This window comes from Benincasa hispida, chromosome 12 (assembly GCF_009727055.1).
Source record: "Benincasa hispida cultivar B227 chromosome 12, ASM972705v1, whole genome shotgun sequence".
Lineage (NCBI taxonomy): Eukaryota > Viridiplantae > Streptophyta > Magnoliopsida > Cucurbitales > Cucurbitaceae > Benincasa > Benincasa hispida.
Window position 1 is genome coordinate 39,268,863 of NC_052360.1, and position 7,439 is coordinate 39,276,301.

Below are 7,439 nucleotides of genomic sequence, written 5' to 3' on the forward strand. Positions count from 1 at the left end.
AAGTAATAGATAAAGACTAAAAAGATAAATGAAGATATAGTGAGAATTTCAAATAGTAGAGAAGAATTGAAGATCCATGCTTCCCAAAACTTGCGTCCCTGATGGATTGCGACCGTCTGATAACGCAGGGACCACCTACTTCCTTCTTTATTCAAAGTTCTTTAGTTCCACGGAGTCGACTTGGCGATGCCAGCCTTCTCCATGATATGCCTTTACTCGTTGCCCATTAAGTTTGAATATGTTGGTCCCGTCATCATTTGATAATTCAACCGTGCCATGCAGAAATACTTATCTAATTATGAATGGTCTGGACCAACGTCACTTTAGTTTTCTCGGGAAAAGCTATAGACGTGAGTTGAAAAGTAAGGCCCTCTGCCCAACTTGGAGGTTTTTGTCGCGTATGTGTTTGTCGTGCCAGCGCTTGGTGCGCTCCTTGTAAATCTTTACGTTCTCATATGCATTAATCCTTCATTCTTCTAGCTCGACCAATTGAATTTTCCACGCTTCTCCTGCTTTCTTCCAATCAAATTTTAGCTTCTTTACCGCCCACAGTGCCTTATATTCCAACTCCAGAGGCAAATGACACGCCTTACCAAATACCAACGCATATGGGGACATACCTGTTGGTGTTTTAAATGCAGTCCGGTATGCCCACAACGCATCGTCAAGCTTTGTTGCCCAATCTTTTCACGAAGGCCTTACTACCTTCTCAAATATCAACTTAATTTCTCGATTGGACACCTAGGCCTGACCATTCATCTGCGGGTGGAATGCGGTGGTCACTTTGTGGAGAATGTTGTATTTGCGCAGCAGCTCCTTGATATTATGATTGACAAAGTGCGACCCTTCATCACTTATGATGGCACGTGGAGTGCCAAAACGAGTGAAAATGTGTTTCTTTAGGAATTAAGAGACTACCGCCCCATCACTTGCGGCAGATGCCACTGCCTCTATCCACTTGGAGACATAATCGATGACTAATAAAATATAATGTTTACCATTCGAGGGAGGGAATGGCCCCATGAAATTAATACCCCACATGTCGAACAGTTCAAGTTCCAAGATGGTGTTCATCGGCTTTGCATGTTTCCATGAAATGTTACCTGTGCGTTGGCACAAATCACACTTCATTACATAGTCAGTTGCATCCTTAAACAATGTAGGCCAAAAGAATCCACTCTGTAAAACCTTAGCTACAGTGTGCTGTCCTCCAAAGTGCCCACCATATGGTGAGTCGTGACATTACGATAATATGCGTTGTTAAGCAGCATTTGGGACACATAATCGCAAAATCTAGTCTGCCCCTCTTTTATAAAGATTCAGCTCATCCCAATAATAATGTCTACATTCATGTTTGAGCTTCCTCTGTTGGTGGTAGGTATAATCTTCAGAAAATTGTCCGCAAACCAAATAGTTGACTATGTCAGCATACCAAGGCAATTCTTCAATATGGAACAGCTGCTCATCCGAGAACACTGCACTCACTTCAGACTCATTGCGATCAACCTCAGGATTTTCCAGTCTAGACAAGTAATCTGCAACTTGGTTCTCCATCCTCTTTCGATCAATAATTTCTATGTCAAATTCTTAAAGGAGGAGAACCCATCTGATCAACCTTGGCTTTGCATCCTTCTTTGTCATTAAGTACTTTATTGCCGAATGATTAGTATGGATGAGTACTTTCATCCCCAATAGATATGCTCAAAATTTTTCCAACGCAAAAATTACACCAAGAAGCTCTTTCTCTGTGGTGGTATAATTGGTCTGAGTAGGATTTAATGTTTTACTCGCATATGCGATGGGATGCAAGATTGTTTTTCTCTTTTGTGCCAACGCTGCTCCAATCTCATACTCACTTGCATCGCACATTATTTTAAAAGGAAGTTTCCAATCAGGTGCAATTAATACAGGTGCGGTAATCAGCGCATTCTTCAAAACGCTGAATGCGTTGAGGCAGTTGTTGTCAAAATCAAATTTTTTGTCAGCCTCTAACAACGCACTCAGTGGCCGTGCTATTTTGGAAAAGTCTTTGATAAAGCGTCTATAGAATCCAACGTGCCCCAAGAAACTTCGTACAGCCTTCACGCTTGTTGGAGGTGGAAGTTTTCAATTGCTTTGATTTTTTCTTTATCCACCTCCAACCCATCCCGGCAAACATTGTGCCCCAACACTATGCCCTCCTTTACCATGAATGGCATTTTTCCCAGTTAAACACCAAATTCGTTTCTTCGCATCTCTTCAGTATCTTCTCCAAGTTGGCTAGACAGACTTCATAAGTGTTCCCATAATCAGAGAAGTCTTCTGTAAAGATTTTGACAGAGTCCTCAAGATAGTCTGAAAAGATGGCCATCGCACCTTTGAAACGTGCTTAGCGAATTGTAGAGGCCAAAAAAACATGTGGCGAAAAGTAAAAGTCCCATATGGGCAGGTGAATATGGTCTTGTCTTGGTCTTCTGGAGCTATCATAATCTGGTTGTACCTGGCATAACCATTTAGAAAGCAGTAAAAGTCATTTCCAGCTAGACGGTCTAGCATTTGATCAATGAACGACAGAGAGAAATGATCTTTCTTTGTGGCCGCATTCAGCTTGCCGTAGTCCATACAAATGCACCACCCAGTGATGGTCCTTTGCAGTATTAATTCATTGTTTTCGTTCGAGACTGCCGTCATGCCACCCTTTTTCGGCACACACTGCACAGGGTTGACCCACGTGCTATCTGCTATAGGATAGATAATGCCCGCATCTAACCATTTAATGATCTCCTTTTTGACGACCTCTTTCATCGTAAGGTTGAGCCTGCGCTGATGTTCGATCGTTGCTTTGTGGTCCTCTTCAAGACGAATGCGATGCATATAGTATGCGGGGCTGATTCCTCTAATGTCGGCGAGTGTCCAGCCAATTGCTCGTACATGCTTCCTCAGAATGCTCATCAACACATTCTCCTAGTCTTCATTAAGATCAGAGGAAATAATAACTAGCAATTTCTCATTCTGCCCCAAAAATATGTACTTTAAATAGGTCGGTAGGGTCTTTAATTCCAGTGTTGGTGGTTCTACTAAGGATGGTTGCGTTGTTCTTCTTTCTTTTTTTTCTGTTGGTTCTTCTTCTTGGTTTGCGATCATTTCTTCTTCCTTGCTTGTTTTTTTTATGATCGCATTGCAGGTAGCAACGGATGCACTGGCATCCTCTTCTTCATTTTCTTCATCAAACTTTTCTTCTTCAATCAAATTCTGGTCATCATTTGAGTCATGCAGGTCTTCCTCATTAGGAAACTTCATGGCACAGATTATGTTGAACTTGAGCTTTTATCCATTGATGTTCAAAGTGACCTCCCCTTTATGTATATCCATCTGGGCACGACCTATTGATAAAAATGGTCGCCCCAGAATAATGGGCACATCTTTGTCGGCCTCGTAATCCAAAATGATGAAGTCGACTGGTAGGATGAATTTGTCAATGGTGATCAGCACATCCTTCACCTTTCCCTCTGGATGTACCAGAGATCTATCGGTCAGTTGGAGAGTCACTGCTGTGGGTACAAGTTGCCCCACATTCAGCTGCTTAAAAATCGACAGAGGCATCAAATTGATGCTGGCTCCAGGGTCACACAAGGCTTGCCTGATGTACAGTCCTCTTATGGAGCAGGGTATAGTAAAGCTCCCAAGATCGCTCATCTTCGGTGGAATTATTGATTTTGAACTTTGTGTTAATGCCACCGTGGCAAACTTACCAGCTCCCCTCTTCTTGGTTACCATATCCTTCAGAAACTTTGTATAGACAGGCATTTCCTCAATCATCTCACTGAATGGAATATTAATATGAAATTGTTTTAACATAGACAGAAAGTGTTGGTACTGTACCTGTTTGTTCTTTTTCTTTCTTAGTCTCTGCGAGAAAGAAGGTAACTGCACTTTCACGGTCCCCGTCTCAGTTGGCTTTGAGGTCGACGCAACCTCTGGCTCTACTGCTTCTTTTTCTTCTTCTTCATCTTGTGTCACGCAATTTCAGATTCTGCCACAATGGGAACAGTCCAACTAAGCTCCTTCTTTTCTCCCTCCACAGTTTTTCCACTTCGCAATGTCACAACCTGACATTGCTCTTTACCTGATCCCCCCGGGTTGCATGGGAGTTCTGTTGAACTCAACAGAGCCCCTTGTGGTCTACTCTTTAGCTCACTTGTAAACTGCTCATCTGTAACTCTAGGTTACGGATGAACGTAGCCTCATTTTGAAGCACAGTTTCATTTTTCTCTATGTACAACTTCAACAGGCTCTCCAAGGAGGATGATTGCAGTTTTTGCAAGCTATTGGCTTGATTGTTCATTTGACCGTTGTTGTGTGGGAAGAATCCAGGTGGCCCTTCTTTCTGCGCCACGGATTGGAAGTTCTGTTGTTGATTCTTCCATGCAAAATTGGGGTGGTTTCTCCACCCGGGGTTGTAGGTATTCGAAAAGGGATTATTTTTTTTTAAAGAAAATGGACTGTGGATTTTGCGGGCATTCTTCCATTGCGTGCTCATCACCGCAAATCGCACACCTTGTGGTGTTTTGACTGATTGCATTGATTTGCCCATTTTGCAATGTTGGGCTGCTGATCGCAATTCCTTGAATAAAATTCATCATTGCGGTCATCTGATTTTGTAGATAAGCAATTGCACCATTACTTGCGTCGGTATCCTTGATTCTCAATCTCTGATCACCCTCTCTCCAATCCACGTGGTTTTTGGAGATGCGATCCAAGATATTCTTCGCCTTGTCATATGTTTTATCAAGCAGACCACCAACGGCTGCCGCATTGGCAGCGGTCTGCGAAGCGGGATTTAAACCATGATAAAAGATTTCCATCTAAAGGCAGTCTAGCAAACCATTGCGTGGACAGTCTCGGATCAACCTCTTAAACCTTTCCCAGGCATCGCTGAGCGATTCTTTCATGTCTTGTTCAAAATTTTTTTATAAGTTTCCTTCGTCTAGCGTTCTCAGTAGGTGGAAATTATTTCTTCATAAACTTCTCCACGACTTGTTCCCAAGAAGTGATCTCTCCCAGCTCGAGAGAATATGCCCATTTCCTTGCCTGATCACAAAGAGAAAATGGGAACAAAGTTAGTTGAACTTCTTCGGCAGAGATGTTCGAGATACAAAAGTATTGCAGATTTCAATAAAGCTTCGGAGGTGGGTGTGCAGGTTTTCGCCACACCATCCTCCGAATTGTCCTGCAGTCTGGATCATCTACAGCATCACCGGCATCATTTCAAATCTTCTTCCATCGAGGGTAGGCCTTATGATTTCTGGAGAGAAATCATAGAGGCTTGGCGATGCATAGTCTCTAATGGGTCTATTGCGATTGTTTGCCAGCAGGATTGGATTCGCCATGACGTTTTTGTTTGGTGCTCCGTTTCAAGGCTGCTCCGCCATCTCTTCTTTGTCTGACTATTGTTTTTATTGGCGGTCTCTTAATCTCCTTCTAAAAGTCCTCTCAATCTCCAGGTCATAATTCACCAGAGATTGAGAGTCTGTAAAGAAATTAAAAAAAAAAATACCATTAGCACACTATTTTGCCGTAGTCCCTGGCAACAGCGCCAAAAACTTGATGCTTGATTTTATGATGTGGAATTATGGGTGATATGCGATGATGAGATTGCGTTGAGCACTCAAGTTTCCTCAGTGGAATCCAAGTGTAAACTCCACTGAGTTTCCTGGTAAGTCCAAGGTCGAACTCAGGGACTTGGGAAAATAGGTTGCGTTGATAATTTTTAGGAGAACTTTGCATTGACCAAATAAATAAATAGTTGTTGAGGTTGAAAAGAGTTGATAAAACAAGAGATACGATGAATATCCAGTGAACGAGTTGAGAAAAGTTTCGGCTAACACTTCCTAGGACGCGTTCATGCTATGCGATCATGCAACATGCATACAACAGCAAACCACTTCTCGGTGCAAATGCCACGGCTTCTAAGGCTAGAACGCATGTGATATATGCGATAAGTGTATAGGACCTACACATAAGCCTCTATTCTTATTTATGCGATGACAAAATGATACACACACAAATAAGGTGACCACATAATATCATTCCTATCTCTAGGATGCATGCGATGCAGGTTGGCAAATAGAACTTATCTCTAAGTCCCTATCTCTTGTTTATGCAGTTCTAATCTTGCTCTCCCGAGTCTAGATTCTAACCTGGCTCTCTGAACTCCTAGGTTGTTTCTTTAGACTCTCTCTCGAGTAACTCTAAAGGGATATTTGGCACAGCACAACACAAGATAATCGCAAGCAATGAACTTCCTAAGTCATGTTAGCTTAGTTCTTCTCAACCCATTCGACTAGTTTAGCAACTCATGCATACTAAAAGAGTGAATAGATGTAGAATAAGAACTTCCATTGTATAAATACAAAGATGAGGTACAAAACAACAATGCAAGAATAAAATAAAGAGCTTGGTAGTAATCTCTTGCTTCTCAGACTTTTACACTGTCTTTCTACTCGTGTTCAAAAGATAATCTCGCTCTCGTGAGAGTTGGCCTGCTTTCTGCTTCTACGCCCCAAGGTTCTCTCTTGAGTTGCCTTGAGCAATCTCTAGCGTCTATCCTCCTCTCTTGTTCTGCCTTAAAAGAAAAAGGAAAACTATGGACATAGACGTGCGATCCGAACGTATGAATTTTTTAACCCCTTTTCTGAAGGTTGCCCTTGGTATTTATAGAGCTTCAGGGATGAAAGGCGGCTTCTCTCTTATGATTGCACAGATGGCTTTCATTTCTTACTTATGCGCCGAATATTTGTCACCGAAAATTTGAATGTACTTGTTATCGTTAGCGGCTGTCAACTTAATTCGGATTCGACTGTCATCAGTTTTCTGTCCCATCGTGATTAATTACACCTTTCACCCAGATGCGCCCACCATGTTGCATCGACAAAGTTGTGGCAATCCTTCTTGAGCAAATGTTTGCAAACACGATCACTGCAAAGCCTTGCGGTAATGCTGCGCTCAACCAATAATTTCCTATGTTCGCAATTTTCGCCTTGCATCAATGCATATTCTACATAAAAATACAAAAATCAACTGTTCCTATGCGATGAACGCATGCGACCGCAATATTATGAATCTGATGTTTTTTAGATGCAATTTAACATGTTTTATCAACGCAAGCCAGCATTGTTTAAGAACTTAGCACTATTATAACGTGCATTTCTGCCCGTTATCAAGTATCAATAACGTTATCTACAGAGATGAATCATCTTATGGTTCAGTGTTATACAAACTCTTTGTATTAGAACACCCCCGCTCGCATGTCTCCACATGAATGGTCAGGATCTACCATCTATAGTAGTTCACAACACTTACAAACCTGTACAAAGCGGGTCGTATCCGTAGTGTCACCAAGTTCAGGTATCCCACCTTAATCCTTATACTATAGACCTATTTAGCTTATCACTTAAGGC